Source organism: Eriocheir sinensis, chromosome 8 (assembly GCF_024679095.1).
Source record: "Eriocheir sinensis breed Jianghai 21 chromosome 8, ASM2467909v1, whole genome shotgun sequence".
NCBI classification, from domain to species: domain Eukaryota; kingdom Metazoa; phylum Arthropoda; class Malacostraca; order Decapoda; family Varunidae; genus Eriocheir; species Eriocheir sinensis.
In genome coordinates this window covers 15,757,113-15,774,442 of record NC_066516.1, presented here as the reverse complement: position 1 = coordinate 15,774,442, position 17,330 = coordinate 15,757,113, and the positions used below count along the sequence as shown (strand labels likewise).

The following is a 17,330-nucleotide window of genomic DNA, read 5'->3' as shown; positions in this document are numbered from 1 at the left end:
TTGTGGAGAATAAGTATCACCGTGAAATTTAGTCTTGTATTTTTAAGAGTGATAATGCCATGAATTCTAATGTATCAGGTGTTAGATTACTCGGATATAGTACAGCCCACGGGAGAGTGTGTGTAGGAGTGTGGAAGCATGACTGTGGGAGAAATTATATAGGGTGGGTGAGACGAATGAGAGGAGGACATGAGAGAGCAGAGGCATCATAATAATCTGGGCGGGAATTAAAGCAGTGAGGGCGTCGTGCATGCCTGGCGATCGGATGGAAGGTATGGGTGAGAGCTGGGGTGTGATGCATGTGAGGGTGAGGGAGAGGGTGAGAGCTGGGGTGTGGTGCATGTGAGGGTGAGGGAGAGGGTGAGAGCTGGGGTGTGGTGCATGTGAGGGTAAGGGAGAGGGGAAGGGGAGGGAAAGGGCTGGCTGGGGTGTGATGCATATGAGGGTGAGGGTGAGGGGTGAAGAAGAGAGGCGTAGAGGGATCATACAGGGAGAGAAGAGAAGAGTTAGGAAATCAACCACCACCACCACAAACAATAACAACCACTATCATCATCACCACCTACAACACCATCACTATTCTCAACGCTACGACCATGACCACTCCCACCATCTCCATACCATCACCGCCATTACTATTGCTACCACTACTATTACTTCCACTTAATCACCACCACCATCACTACTACCACCCTCTACCACCACCACCACCTCCAAAATCACTACCACGATCCCTGTCACCATCACCACTACCATCACCACCATCACCTCGTTAATACGTGCGGGGTTTTCGACCATAATGCTGGTGGCCAAAATATTTTTCATTTGGTATATTAGGTGGTAAGAGGATTTTTCAAAATTCCAAATCGGATTTTTTAAAAGCAAAATTTATGAAAAATGTTGGCTGTCTGCGTCACTTGTCCTCCTGGTGTCGATGCTCGCCCGTGAGTCAATTTCAAACTCACGAACTCTATATTTATCCTGCTTATTACACAGATTGTTTTCGATGCGCTTCTGCGAATTAAAACACACGATTATTAAACCCCTATTCTGCACCAATTCTTTCTTCATACGTTTTTTTATGTTTTTTTTTTTTTTTTAGATTTAGCCTACCGACAGAAAATTATAAAAAAAATAAATCTAAACTAACCTTTCATCAATAATGCCACAATAAGCCACACTACAATACAAATACTTATTGATCATTATTCATAAAGACAACAAGTAACTTTCTAAAAAGAGATATCAATCGAAGAGGAATAAATGCGATACTGAATCATCCTAATCAACAGGTAAACTCGAAACACACACCCATACACATATAACCACGGTTCCTGCCTCCCTGACACGCCCAAAAATGACTCACGGCCCACCACCAACACATGCTTACCTGCCTGCCTACCTGCCTACCGACACTCCTCACCTAGAGCTAAAGGAAACAACCTAAAACAGCAAATACCACATACAGCACATCAGCACACGGCAATCTCTCTCTCTCTCTCTCTCTCTCTCTCTCTCTCTCGAACAGAAAATATCAGAAAAGTGAGGGAAATATGTGAGAGCGCTGGTCAACATTCTTAAAACCATAATGTAACGAATTTTAAAGGAATTTCACAAGTTATCTACGAGAAAAAAATGAAGAATCAACAGAGGCCAATAATCCTACTTGCAGATAAATTACTGAGAGAGAGAGAGAGAGAGAGAGAGAGAGAGAGAGAGAGAGAGAGAGAGAGAGAGAGAGAGAGAGAGAGAGAGAGAGAGAGAGAGAGAGAGAGAGAGAGAGAGAGAGAGAGAGAGAGAGAGAGAGAGAGAGAGAGAGAGAGAGAGAGAATCCATGACCGACACAAAAGTTTAATAGAAGGAGAATGACGGGGAAAAAGGAGACTAGCGAAAAAAAAAAAAGAAGTATTGGAGTAAGGTGATGTAAAGAGAAGCGTAGTGAGTAAAGAAAAGGAAAATAATGTTTGAAATTGAAATGAAAATCTTTAGTACCGCTGAAGATAAACAAGTGAAAATATAAATAGAGATGTAGAGAAAAGAAATGGTACAAGAGATCAGACTGAGTGAAACAACTTTAGGAGAGTTGAAAATTTGATGTGAAAGATTTTTCGAAAGATGATATAAACAAAGCAAACTATGGATTATAAAAGAAAGTGAGAGACCAAGTTGCTGTGGAAATCAAACGTTTCAGAATAAATAAGTTGATATGGAAATGCAAATATGTAAGTGGCAAATAATGAAAAGTAAACGAAGATAGAAAATAGACGAATAAAATAATAGATAAACAAATAAACTCGCTAACATATTTCCCTCATCTGTTTGCTTCCTGTAACTTTTAAGATAAGACTAACTGACTGACTGACCAACCCCCACCCCCCCCCCTCTCTCTCTCTCTCTCTCTCTCTGGGAATAATCCGCTGTCGGCCATGAATTACAATTATCATAATGAATAATTACAAATGGGCATCAGCATTATGAAGATTAGTGAAAATGAAAATGTGAGGCGCAAAGCCCACATTATGCTCGCGTGTTTAGCGCTACACGTCGACAAGCACGCGGCGACAGGCGGACACACGGTCGGAGGGACGCGGCCAGGTAGGACATACACAGATGAGGTTAGATATCGTCAACCATACTGCATGTGATGGGAAAACAAAGAAAGTAGGGAACGCTGATGATGATGATGATGATGATGATGATGATGGTGGTGGTGGTGGTGATGATACGACAACAACGGTAAAGATAATGATGTAAATAATAAAGATAATGATAATAACAATAATAATGACTATGGTGATGTCAGAAAAAAAAGTCATACGACAGTTTGTTTGTGTTACTTAATAAAAAAAACACAAACACAAACACACACAACCCCCCCCCCCCCACACTCCCTCTTAATAAACCACCCCTTTCTTTCCTTCCCCACAAACTGACACACCCAACACTCTCTCTCTCTCTCTCTCTCTCTCTCTCTCTCTCTCTCTCTCTCTCTCTCTCTTCTTAAAACTGCTGTACCGTAAATGTTGACACGCGTGGCCTGGGCAAATACTTCATCAGATCTGTGTTGACCTGTGCTGGACGCCGCCTCATGAAGGAAGGGACGGAGGATGAGGCACTGAGATCGAGGAGGAAGGGAGGGATGGAGAGGGAGGGGAAAGGATGAGGAGGAGGAGGTAGGGGCGGAAGGACGAGGCACTGAAATGAAGGAGAAAGGAAAGGAAAGAAGGAGCAGGGGAATGGATGAGAAAGAAAGGGGAGGGGAAGGGGTGGGAGGAAGAGGCACTGAGATGAAGGGGGAAAGGAAAGGATGAAGAAGGAAAAGGGGAGGGAAGGGAAAGAAAGGGAAAGGCGGTGAGAGGAGTGTGTGTGTGAGTGTGTGTGTGTGTAGAGAGAGAGAGAGAGAAATTAAAGAAAGGGAAGAAGAAGATGAGATGAGAGGATGCAATCGAGGAAGACTATATGATGATGATAAAAATGATGAATTGTTGACGTCCGTCTCTCTCTCTCTCTCTCTCTCTCTCTTCTGTCTATTTTTTTTTCTTTCCTCTTTCCATTCGTTTTGCTTACTTGTGTCTTTCTCAATTTTTACTTTGTCTTTCTTCGTTCATTCTTTTCATTTATTTATTTCGTAATTCAATCATACACTCACTTTTATCTATCTACCTACACGTTCACCTATCTATCTATTACTTCACCTCTTTGTTTACGTATCCGTGCCTTCCCTCTTCCCTACCACCACGCAGGGCAAGCAGGGGACTAACTAACCTCAACACGACGAGCCAGACGGGAATGAAGGAGGCACCCCATCCCTCGCCCCTCGCCCTCTTACTGCTGCTAACTCAAAATTATTCTCTCCCCTTAAACACACCATCCTTGCCCTACCGCAGTCCCCTGTATTACAACCTCTCTCTCTCTCTCTCTCTCTCTCTCTCTCTCTCTCTCTCTCTCTCTCTCTCTCTCTCTCTCTCTCTCTCTCTCTCTCTCTCTCTCTCTCTCTCTCTCTCTCTCTCTCTCCTCTGTCTCCCCTCACTTTTTTCCCCTTGTATCCATTTTTCCACCTATTCCCATCACTCCATTCCAGTCCACTCCTTTCCCTTTCCCCTCCTCGAACACACACACACACACACACACACACACACACACACAGAAGGGGAAAAGGTCGGGTTTGTTGGGAAAAAGAGGACAAGGAGGATCTGAGGACGGAGAACGAAAGAGAACCAGGAAAAGAAGGACACAGAGAAAGAGGAGGAGGAAGAAGGAAGAGGAAGAGGATGAAAGGATAGAGAACAATGAACGAAACTAGAAGACAAGGGCGAGAAAGAAGACCAAGAGGAGGAGGACAATAGGAAGTGAATGAGAGAATAGACAGATTTAAGAAACGAAGGAGAATTAAACGAATGACGAAAAGGAAAAAATAAGAACAAAAATGAAAACAAAAGCGAATAAAACACGAGAGAGAGAGAGAGAGAGAGAGAGAGAGAGAGAGAGAGAGAGAGAGAGAGAGAGAGAGAGAGAGAGAGAGAGAGAGAGAGAGAGAGAGAGAGTCAAATCTAATAAAACATGGAGCTTCGCCTAAAACCTAGAGGAGGAGAATATCTCTCGAAAATCTACAGGGCGGGCAGGGCGGGGGAAAGATTGAAAGCCAGGCGGGTGGGCAGCTGGCTGACTGGCTGGCTGACTGGGTGGCTGGCTGACTGGCTGGCTGGCTGAATGGATGGGCGGAGGGGAGGATGGCTGCTTTTTTTATGCCTTTTTCAAAATCTTTCTTTATCTACTCCTTGCTTGTCCCTTATTCCTTGTTCATTGATTTGTTAGGTTGGATGGATTACTGGGTAGATACAAGGATGGGTGGATAGCTATTTGGTAGATGGATGGTTGAGGAAAGTGGAAGTGCAAATGAATGACTGGCAGAGAGGGTGGAAGGGTAAGTAAGAAGGTGTGAAAGTGGCTGGTTGAATGGGATTGTGGAGTGGATGGAAGGACAGGAGGCTGGGTGGTGTGTAGCTGGTTTAGTTGGGGTGTAGGTGGATAAGTGATTGGATGGGTGGTAGAGAGAGTGGTGGGTAGCTGGCTGAGGAGGGGTGTGGGTGGATTAGAGGGTGAATGGATGGACGGGAGGCAAGGTGGTGTGCAGCTGGCTAAGTGGAGGTGGGGGTGAGCGAGTGGATGGATGGGTGAGCGTGAGGCTGTGAAATGAATAGGTGAGGAGACAGAAAGAGCGGTGGATGATACCTGGCTGAGTGAGGATGTGGGTGGATGAGAGGGTGGATGAGAGGGTGGAAACAGGCGTGGGTGAGCGGGAGGTTAGGTGTAGGTAGGTAGTTGACTGACTGAGAGGAAATGGGAGTGAGTGGGTGGATGAGTGGGTAGAAGCGTGGGTGGATGGGGGGCTAGGTGGTGGGTAGCTGGGCGAGTGAGGATGACTTGGTGTGGGTAGGTGGATGGGTGGGCGGGCGGGTGGACATGTTGTTGTGGAAAACTTCGGAGTGTGGCGAGGCTCAGCTGGGCGGCGGCGGAAGGAAAATAACAGTTTGGGTGTCAACAAGCTTAAACTGAGGCCGACAAACCGCTTGTTGACTTACTTTCCCACTTTCTTACTTACTTGGTTGGTCGGTGCGAGAACTGTGATGGAGGGAGAGGGAGAGTAGGAAGAAAGGAAGAGTCGGAAGAGAGGGAGAGAGTGGGAAGAGGGAGACTATGGGAGGAAAGGGAGAGAGAGAAGTGGAAGAGGAAGAGGGTAAATGAAGAAGCTTTTGAGGGAGGGAGGTTAAGAAGCGTGGAAGAGAGAGAGAGAGAGAGAGAGAGAGAGAGAGAGAGAGAGAGAGAGAGAGAGAGAGAGAGAGAGAGAGAGAGAGAGAGAGTAAAAAAAAAAGATATCGAACGGACTTTCACACTTAGTAGTAGAATAACGTAGAAAAAGACAGAAAACCAAAAAGAAAGACAGCCAATACATATACAGACAGACAGACAGGCAGACACAGAAAAGAATACGAAGACAGACACAAAAACAAAGCGAGGAAGAACCACAGAACGAAAGAAGAATGGGAAGAAGAAGAAAGACGAAAGAGATGGAGCGACGGAGGGATGAAGGAAGAGAGAGTGAGTTGGAGTTTCGGAGGAGGAGGAGGCAAGAGGGAGACAGGGAAGGAGGAAGGAAGGAAGAAACAAACAAGCTCGAAATTGGTAGATGTTGAGAAGGGGAGCAGCCGAGGGAGGAAGAAAGGGAGGAAGAGAGTGGAGAAGGTAGTACAAGGTGACTGACTCCCTGACTGATAAACCTAACCGGGGACGAAAGGAGGAGGAGGAGGAAGAAGAAAAAAAAGAGTATAAAGAAAAAAATATGAAAAAAAAACAATCGCAGTTCTGTATGCTTTATAGACACGAACAAAAAGAAGAAGAAGAAGAAGAAGAAGAAGAAGATGAAGAAGAAGAAAAAGAAGACGAAGAAGAAGAAAAGGAAGAGGAAAAAGAGGTGATGACGATGATGAAAAATAAAGATGAAGAAAGAAAACGTTGAAAGAAAGAAAAATAAAAAAAAGGCTAATTGTATATGCGTTATCCAGAAACGAAAAAGGAAAAAAAGAAAAATAACAGGAACAAGAACAAAAAAAAAAGATCAGCAAAGAATAAAAAAAATAAATAAATAAGAGAAGAGGATAAGCAACAATAAAACAACAGCACCAGCAAAAAAGTTACACAAAAAATATATATATACGAAGAGAAACTAACGAGCCATTACTTTGCTTATTTATCTTCGCTTATCGTGAGGTAGTCGAACACGGGTCATACAGAATACAAATTAGCCGAGAACAACACCGAACACCGTAACACCATGCACACAGATACGAGGCCGACACACACACACACACACACACACACACACACACACACACACACACACACACACACACACGAAAGCGAATACCCAATTAAACAAAAGGTCGGCAAACGGTACAAGAACAAAATAAATATAAACTAGATAAAGAGTCAAAGCCAGAAGAATATCATTAAAGCAACAAGGAACTGCATGTCTATATGTCTGGCTGTGTGTCTGTCTGTCTGGCCTGTTTGTTTGTTTACTTGTCCGTCTGCATGCATGTCTCTGCCTGTTTATCTCTCTCTCTCTCTCTCTCTCTCTCCTCCTTAAGGATTCACCGAGTCCCTTCTTCCCTCGTACACACAGTAACTCTCCGGGCCGGCGCTCATCTCCCTACCTGGGCTCCGCAACACACGAGTAAACAGGGCAGCAGCGAGGTTATTAAGAAAGCCCGGACGTGTTGAGGGGAAGGCGAGGCGAAGGGAAGGAAAACACCCTCTCGTTGTCAACACCCTCGGACCCGACCACATGAGCCGAGAGAGAGAGAGAGAGAGAGAGAGAGAGAGAGAGAGAGAGAGAGAGAGAGACGGACACACACACACACACACACACACACACACACAAGCAGCTGATTGGATGAGGTTAACGAGCGAGTGTAATAAGTGTCAATAAAAGGATTAAAGGAATGTAGAGATGAACTTTTGATAGTAGTAAGAAAAAGAACGCAAAATGCAAAATAATCAGAAGAAAAAATAAAGAAGAGTGTGGTAGAAAGATGCGCAGTGATGCAAAATAAATACAGGCGGGTAAGCGATGTAGAAGATGTAAAAAATAAACGGATAAAAGAGAGGAAGTGGAAGCTGTTGAGACACTAATGAAGAAGTGAGAGATCGATATTGTGAGGAGTTTCGAGTAAGAAATTGTGGGAAAATAGATGGCTTCAGAGAGTGGAGAGAGACTGAGAAAAAGAGGTGATAAAAAGTATATGAATGGGAAAATAAAAGGAAACAAAGAAAAAAATAAACAAAAAACATGAAATAGAATAAAAGGTTAACTGTGAAGGGAAAAAAATGCAGCGGTACAATAGAACACGCACAAAAAAAAAGAGCTACATAATATACAGCCTAATACACATGCTGCTAACCCTACCATGCATAAATTAGAGAGAGAGAGAGAGAGAGAGAGAGAGAGATTCATTACACTTTCCGGCAATAAAAATATGCACAGGGCTACAAAAAACATGAACAGCGTGTGGCTACAAATTTTCCACACATAACGCACACCTCCACAACAGTATAATAATTAGTCACATTAATAATAATACCACATCGCACCCTACAATGTAAGTACGCAAAAAAACATTATTATCACCATTAATTTACACCCTATAGATTGTATGGCCCGGAAATACGAATCACCCGTAATTATTATCCCCATAAACCAGCGGTGGAGACATTAACAGTTCAAATATCAGGCCCGTTACGTGCATTAGTCGTTTATTTAATCATGTATGTGTTGTATGGCCCGCGGGAAACAAACGACAGACACGTATTTGAGCGATTTTACCGTATGATAACAGCGTACGCGATAAACCATTCAAAAATTACACGACAGATCGTTAGCATGTGAAAACGCAGAAACACGAACAGAAATGTCGCGTGAAAAAGCTAAAACGACCAGAGTAGTTATAGAGCATAAACCAAAAGAAGAGCAGCCGGTATAAAAGACCAAGTATATAATAAAAGGATTAAATAAAAAGGGATGTGACGCCTATAAATACTAAAGAAACACCTACACACCCCCTCAAAAAAAAACTGATATAAAAAAATCTAAATAATATAAAATAGAGCTGTGACGCAAACAAATGCTGAACACACACACACACACACACCATATCGTTCAAGGCAACAAGCAGGGAATATTTAAGCGGCAGACGCGGCTTAATGGAAGCTTCGTCGTGATCCGGAAGGAAAACTGGCCTTGTGTTGGTTCTGTGTAACCCGGTGGGAGGGGGGGAAGAGGAGGGTAACAAGAGAACGGAGAAGAAAGTTAAAGTCAAAAACATTTAAAGAGATAAAAGGAAGGCCAGTGAAAGGAGGAAAAGGAAGAAAATGAAAGAGGGAGAATGAACAAGAAAGACAAGAGAATGAAACGGAAAGAATGGGCAAAAAAGACAAGAGAAAGAAGGAAAAATAAAAGAGGAGAGCTAAGTGGTGGGTTGGAATGGCGGAAGCAATGCTGAGTTAACGTAGACGAAAATAGAAAAGAAGAGGGAAGAGTAAAAACGGGAGTCAATAACAAAATAAAATAATAAAACAGCCAGTAGAATAATGTAAAGGTCGTAATAAAATATAAACAAGAGCAATTCAGTAGTGAACCAAACCAAAAACAGAGGAAAAGGAAGGAGTAAAAAATGTAGAAGGCGATATTTGAATAAAAGAATATAAAAACAGCAGGTAGAATAATGCAGAGAATAGTAAGAATAGACACAAATGCGACTGAATAGTGAAGCAACACATAGTATACAGACACATCTATAGGTATCAGCACAGATAAAGAGACTAAACCTGACGAATGGCAAGACATCCGAGTACGCACACGACAAATCAATAACATAATAAATGTAATATCACCAATGAAAATCTGAACTTCAATACAAGGAACGAACCCATCACGAGACTCGTCGAAGCACACCAAGCCAACAACAGCAGTACAAACCGATAGACAGACACACAGAGATTCGCAAGAACTCATCGATAGTTTAACACGACTCTGACAGAAAAAGAAAAAGAATACTCCGTCGACAAGAAAGAAGAATGCATAGCTGAGTGAAAGAAGTACGTACAAGGCAAAAACAGCACGTCCTCGCTCACCAATGCTGGTGCGGTGCAAGCAAGGCCCCCAGTATGCATGCATGAGGCTCGATATTAGGCTAGTCGTACGTTGTCTCTAGTTGCTCCTCGTTGCTCCGTAAACACTTTACATTGTGACTGTCAGGTGTTTAAAGTGTAGTGAAGGGTATTTTTGTCCTGACAGTGTTCTTATATTTATGCCGCGAGAGAACACCAAGGGATCCAAAAACAACAAAAAATCTTATTTTCATTGCATGAAGAAAGAGATGTAGTATTGATATCTACAATTCCGTCCAAATTACTTTCCGGGTGACCCGCTGCATTGTCCTTCGCTTAAATTTTAAGGAATAAAAATTCTTTCGCATACCTGACACATTAATATTGGCTTAACATACCGCTGTCAGAGACTCAAGCAACAGCATACGAGCACTTCGTCAAGGTATTAGAAACGGTTTTCGATACTCTTGTTAAGTATACACAAGTGTAATAAGACGTCATACGAGTTGAACAAAATAGGCTATTATTATTCCATCAATATTAAATGGTATTATTACATTACTATATGATCTTGAGACGATACATTTGGCTTCATATTAAACTATTCTTGGCTGAAGTTCAGTCATTGAAAAAATAATCAAAATAAATATATTAACATTTTTAAATATGTATGATAATCAGAAAGGAAAATTTGGAGAATGACAATATGTAGCATTTTCAAAGGTTACGCTGAGCATCACAACTAGATCAATCGGATCCAGTCATTTGAGTACATCATTATTCAAGCCAATGTGAGTGCGCTACTTTGAGAGCAATTAACCGATGACCGGAACATAATACATCAAAATAAAATTTAATAAAATAGTTGATCTGTACCAGCATCAAAATGTAACCTCTACGGGTAAGTGCATTTCCGCCTCGATAAAAAAAATCAAAGTCTCTTCTTTGTGCTTCGTCTAACCTGATCAAATATTGTAATTGGTTGTTATTTAAACACTAAACAATCAAACGTACCACTAACGTCAACGGCACCAATGCACAGTAACACTAAACATCGACGGACATGAGGAGAAAGTATCATAATAATAATTCTGTGCTCCTGAAAGGTGGCGTCAGTAATTCATTATTAATTATTAGCGTTAGCAAAGCAGATTATCTACTCGACAGTCCAAACAGTTTTTAACCGCCTTTCTTTCTAAGTATTGTCAATACTTATTACCTGGTTAACAACTACAGTTCATAGAATGTCCTGTGAAGGGATCGTGTGTGGAACTTTGATCACACTTATTATTAGCAATAGTATGTTCCAATAGCCTAGTCCGCAACAACTATGTCCTGCACCTGGCCATTGTGTTTATCGTCACACACTTATTTTTCACACAATTAGCCTCCATCAATATAAAAATGGAACCATAAAGTATTACAGATTACAAAAAGTGAGGATATAATCAGTCAACTAGACTAAAAAAAAAGTTAGTTTCCAGAGTCTCGGTCTCCCGCCGTCGCCAAAAGTTAATGTCGGAAAAGGAAGACAGACAAGATCATGTAGATTGTAGAATACTTACCCTGACAATCCACAGAAAAGACAGTGAGGAAGAAAGACAAACAGGTTCAAATATTATCTGTACATTACCCTGAAAACGATGCAGGTGTACTAGGGCGGCGGTAATCCATAGTAATCACCCACACAACGATACACTATATCCTCACGTCACCAATGAATAACAACTGCCGGGCGGGGCGGGACAGGGAGGGCGTCATGGTATTGGGGAGGAAAAAAATATCAGAATAATGTCTGCAAATCTTTAGATAAACATACTCAAATTACTTAAAAAGGTTGATTTTCTAAAATATAACGATTAAAGGAATAGAAAGAATAAAGATGATTTCTGTAGCCAAGAGATAATAACTAAGACAATATATAATACTTTTCTTTTATGCAGGAATCTATAAAAACCTTGTGCTTCCCTGTGGTGTGGCGAAAAAAAAACAGCTATTTTGTAAATCCTACACGGTGGATAAATCATGAACATCTTATAAGGTTTTACTGCACATTTCCGACGCCTTACTTAAATGCGTAACGAGAGTAAAACGACATGAAAACTAAGGGATTTATTAATATGGCGATCATCAGAGCAGGAATATGAACATAGCAAATCAATACAATCAATAACTTTGCTATTGTGAGTCTTGACAGGTTTTAATTTGATAAGCATTGCAGGCTTTTTGTAGCAACTAATCCTTTTCAGTGTCAAATAGCCTACTAACCTTATCTCCTCCGTAACCTTCTCGCTTCAGCAGGTCATGGATATTATTACGGTAAAAATAGTTACACGATATTTTATGTTCTCATCTGTAGGCTATTAATAAACATGATATGTGAGATGACAAATAATAAGTAGGCTGCAATCTTTAAACGCATAAACACTACTAGCCTCTCATCTCTATCTAACTTGAGCATTCGTCCTCCTCTCCTCTCCTTAGCACACCCTCCTTTCTTCCCTCAAGCTCTCCTGTAAGTTTATCCATGCACGCACGTTCTTCCTTCCTTCCTTCCCTCACTCCCTCTTCCCTCTCCCTCCTTCCCGAACCAGAGGCCTCGGTGATTCACTCTCCTCATAACATAAAATTCAATTGTGACGATAATCTCCAAAAATGCTTCATCGTATTTTCAAGTAGGTATTGGGGATGCGTGAACCGGTGCTGCAGAGAGAGAGAGAGATGAATAAATGCTGTGAGAATGAAGGGGGAAAGGGGAAGAAAAAGACGGTGGGATGAGTGCAGGAGAGAGTGTGTAAAAATTGCACTGCAGAAGAAGAAGAAGAAGAAAAAGAAGAGGCAGAAGAGCAAGAAGAAAAACAGGAACAACAAAAACAGGAAGGCCAAAACCAGACCAAAAACAAGAAAAAACAGGAACAAAAAAAAGAGAGAGAAGAAAATAAAGAAGGCAAAAAGAGAGAGGGAGAAAGGAATGGATGAACGAAGAAAAAAAAGACCCAAGTAAGAGAATGGAATGTTTGGTTTAGTCGACGCAACATCTGTGGTCATATGCCGGAGAGAGACAGGAGGGGGAAGGAATTATAGGAGAAGAGAACAGATCCCAGGAGACGGGACACAACCCCCGATTAATACCTGGTACCCATTCACTGCTGGGTGGACAGGGGCGTAGGGTATCGGAAAAGCCGCCCAAATTTTTCCACTCCGCCCGGGAATCGAACTCGGGCTCTCTCGATTGTGAGCCGAGTGTGCTAACCACTGCACCACGAAGCCCCCCCAAAGTAAGAGAAGATAAAAAGAAGACGAAGAAAAGGAAGAAAGAGGAGGAGGAGGAGGAGGAAGGAGAAGAGGAGGCGAGGAGCAAGGTATTATTAGCTCCCGCGCTGAGGCTGCAGAACAGTTCCTCTCTATCGTCGGCGGGTCGTCTGGCCGGCCATTCTATTATGTTAAACAGGGGCAGATCTCCTCTCGTTTGCTCTGATAACTCGAGTATAATGTTGATAACTGACCCTCATAAGAACCCATTTACAGGCTCACCCTTCCTTCCCCCAGCCCCCCTCGAGCTTCCCCTTGCCCACTCCACACACATAGCCTCTCCTCCTCTTCCTGCTCCTCCTCCTCCTGGTCCTCTTCTTTCTCTCGGTTTCTTTTTCTCCTCCTCCTTCTTCTTCTTCAGTTTGTCTTTTTTTTTCTCTTTTAATTATTTATTTTTCTGCTTTTCCTCATTTTACTCATCAACCTCCTCTTCTTCGTCCTTCTCTTCTTCCTTCTCCTCCTCATCTTTCTCATTTTCTTCCTTTTCCTAATTTTTCGGTTCCTATTTACACTCCATTTTCTTTTCTTTTTTTATTATTTTTCCTTCTCCTCATTGTTATCCTTGTCCTCGTTATCCTCTCCCCCTCCTCCTCCTCTTTCTCTTCCTCCTCATCCTTGTGTTCCTCTTCTTTTTCTCTCTCTCTTATTCTCCTCTTTCGCTCTAAAACACCTCTTCACACCCTCGTCGCCACTAACGCACACGCACCGTCAGCTGGCAAGGATTGGGTCATGGTCTTGCTTCGCTTCTCTTCTAGCTCGTGCTAATCTTTCACTATTAGACTGCGATAGCAAAGTCCGGTAACCTGCTGGGCTCTTACGTGGAGGAGCTGAGTCTTGTTTTATCGGTGGTGCGGCGGTGAAGTGGATCATATATTCAAAAGGATAGTCTTATAGGTGACAGGTGAGTTTGACATTGGACAGGTAAATGCATCTTATCGAATTTGTACATGGACGGGATGAAGTTTCTCTATTTTTTTTTTCGCTCCCGCTTTTTTTTTAAGGGGTCTTATCGTCTTATCGCCGCCCTGAGTGTTTCGAGGCTAATTTTGTTAGAATGTATAATTAAGGCGTCGAGTTGGTGCTAAGTGAGTGAATGGTTATTGTAGTGGGTGTGAAATGAATTTATCGCTACCAATACGAAAAGACAAAGAAAACCTAAACTTTGGTTGATCTAAACATATATCTGGCGGTGAAATATTTGTTCTGATAGGAAAAAATATCCTGACTAATTTTTTGAATACTGACTTTTGGAATATGAAAAAAAAAATTGAGGCAGCAGTTCATTGGATAATATTTTCGAATACCACAACTTTCCATGTATCGTTTTTGTATGCACTGAAATAAAAAAAATAAAAATAAAAAAATAGCACTGAACACGAATTCGATGTGACGAGTCGAGAGTATTGACAACAGCAGCGGCAACACGCGCATAAAAAAGCCACGACGCATCACAGTGCCACCAGCCTGGAGAGCAGCGACGCTCCATAAAACAGCAGCTTCCGCGGAGAATAAAACGGTCCTCGAATTTATAGTGACGCCGCCGCTTCAGGCCAGCAAAGTCTATCCGTCCGTCATATTACCCCCCCTCCCCTGTCACCTCTTATCTACCCCTTCCTCTGCTTCACCTGTTTCCACCTGTTACCTAATACCTGCTGCATTCTTCCCCTCCTCTTTCCTTTGATCCACCTGCTGCATCCTTTCCCTCCCCTTACCCCTTACTGCTTAACCCTCCCCCTCCTTTTCCTCTAACTTACATGTTGAATCATTCCCTTTCCCATGATTCGCTGTTGCATCCTCCACCTCCCCTTTCCTTTGATTCACCTGCTGCATCCTCCCCATCCACTTATCCCTTTTCCTATTACTCCACTTCTGCTCCCTCCCCTTCCCCTCCCCTTTCCCCTAAGTCACTGGCTCCATCCTCCCCCTTCACTTTATTCATTTTCTATAACTCAACAGCACCCCCTTCCCCCTTCCCCTCACTCACATGTTGAACCATTCTTCTCCTTCCCCTAAACCCAATTGCTCTCCTTTCTCTCCTTCCACCTCTCTGTTACTCTCTTTTCCTATTCCATCTGCCACTTACCCCCCTTTTCTCTTCCCCTTTCTCTAACAACACTTTGCCGCTCACCCCTTTCCCCTGTTTGTCTGTCTGCTTCCGCTGCACTATTACTACTGCTTCTACAACTACTACAACTACTACCAGTACTGCCACTACTACTCCGTTGTCCACTTCCACCTGATCCTGTGTGCTGTGCGATCAAACATCAGTATACGCAACGAGATAGATAAAACAAATAACGATAAAAGGAACTGAATCGTAGAGAGAAGTAGAGAAAAAAAGTGAGCGCTTGTAGATTGGAAGAATTATTGAACGAGTCCAATACGAGCAATGATTAATGGGCAGCCGGTTCAACAACAGGTCACATCACTGCGTCCTCTGTACTCGGTTCTTTTCCCGGTAAAACGTTAATCTTCGTGATCCCCGACAGTCACATTGCACTTTTTTGTTCGATTTTTGTCTGCATATTTTCTGATTTTTCTCCGATGTTCTATTCAGATGAATCACGGATGGGCTAAGAGGAGGAGAAGGAGGAGGAGGAGGAGGAGGTGGAGCTTCCACACACACACACACACACACACACACACACACACACACACACACTCCATGTGTACAACTGGTGGACTGAAAGACGAACATTGACTGACTGAATGACTTAATGACTAACTTGTTTCCTGAAAAGGCAGAATCAGAGAAAAACAAATCATAATAAATACCCTTGGAATATAGCATGACACACACACACACACACACACACACAGGTATTCTCCATCGTTACCTGTCTGAACCTGTCCGAGCATCCACGAGACCGCTTCATTGATCCCTTGAGCGAAATTCTAATACTTTTTTTCCTCTCTTTTCCCAAACCTGTGATTTTATACACGAGTGTGACTCGTCCGTCCAACAGGCACGCAGGTACTTGTCGATTATTCAAACACACCGGAGAGAGAGAGAGAGAGAGAGAGAGAGAGAGAGAGAGAGAGAGAGAGAGAGAGAGAGAGAGAGAGAGAGAGAGTATGTGTGTGTGTACGACAATCAAAGTTTTATGTCGTTATTCATCGGTCCTGTTTATCAAAAATTGTATAACTCAGTACCACAATACCTTGGCATGAATATCTATTAAGTGTGTACTGTTACCTGCATTGACCCATGAACGACCTTTTCATCTATATACAGCAGATTCCCTGTTATTGAGCGCTAATGAACCATATTAGGTACCTTTGGCTGTCTTATGTAGTCTATGATTGATATGCTTTTTGGTAACAAGGTTTCTAGAGCTGTTATGCGTAAATAGGAATACACGTAGGTATTACGAAGATTCAAACAGGGGGCAGCACTGTGTCGCTCTCCCTCCGAATGGAGCTACGATATGGCAATACCTCATTAAATTCTCAAAAAGGGCTGAGGCAAAGTACTATGAAATTCCATGCAAATAATAGAAACACATTGGTATGAAACTGTAGCAGAGAAGAAGGCTTTGGTCACCTTGCTTCGTCTTGCAAAACGAAATCATAGAGAAAACCTGGCAACCCTTCCTGAACCCTTCTCCCTGTTTCTAAATATTAAGCAAAGGTGTGTGAAATCAGGCTTTCAGTAATGTGTGACCATTCTATCAATTTAAATAAGCACATATATCGAATGTGTCGAAAATATATTCAAATATATGTTGGTACTTCGTAACCGAGAAATATTCCTGTGTTTACAAGACCAAGCTCGGCATATAAATATAAATAAACAAGGCTACACAATAATATAAGCTGCATTACCTTACTTGAAGAAGGTGCTGTCTCTCCCAAGCAGCAGGGAAAGGCACCAGGTAGGCAGGCCGGGGGAAAACACTAAAAAAAATGGCACCGCGCATGATCAGTCACGACACACTCCGTTGTTAGGGGTGGGCAGGTACCGGTACCAGTACCGGTACTAACGGTACCAGCTAAACGGTACGGTACCGGTACCAGTTGCTCGGATTTATTTATTGGATTTATTGATAATTCTTCATGTCCGATTTTTTTTTAGGTTGTTAATAAATATTGTTATTGTTATTAGACTATGATCGAGTACATCCATAATAACTATACATGCTATTTTTTTATCGAAAAAATAAATATTCACTTCATTCAGAGAGAGAGAGAGAGAGAGAGAGAGAGAGAGAGAGAGAGAGAGAGAGAGAGAGAGAGAGAGAGAGAGAGATCACCACTCAGTGAGTGGATATCTCGGTGATATGGGTACTCGACTTCTCGATCAAAGTCTAATAACAATAAAAATATTTATTAGCAACCTAAAAAAGAAATAG

At 42.3% G+C, this 17,330-nt stretch overlaps 1 long non-coding RNA gene across 1 annotated transcript in view; it reads right to left on the bottom strand.

The window, feature by feature from the left end:
- The window catches only part of LOC126995600 (uncharacterized), a 95,082-nt gene extending 83,698 nt beyond the window's left edge, over positions 1–11,384 (bottom strand). The window contains exon 1 of the long non-coding RNA XR_007750448.1: positions 11,300–11,384. This is a non-coding gene — a long non-coding RNA (uncharacterized LOC126995600). The remainder of the gene's footprint in view (positions 1–11,299) is intronic.
- Positions 11,385–17,330: the final 5,946 nt, after the last annotated feature.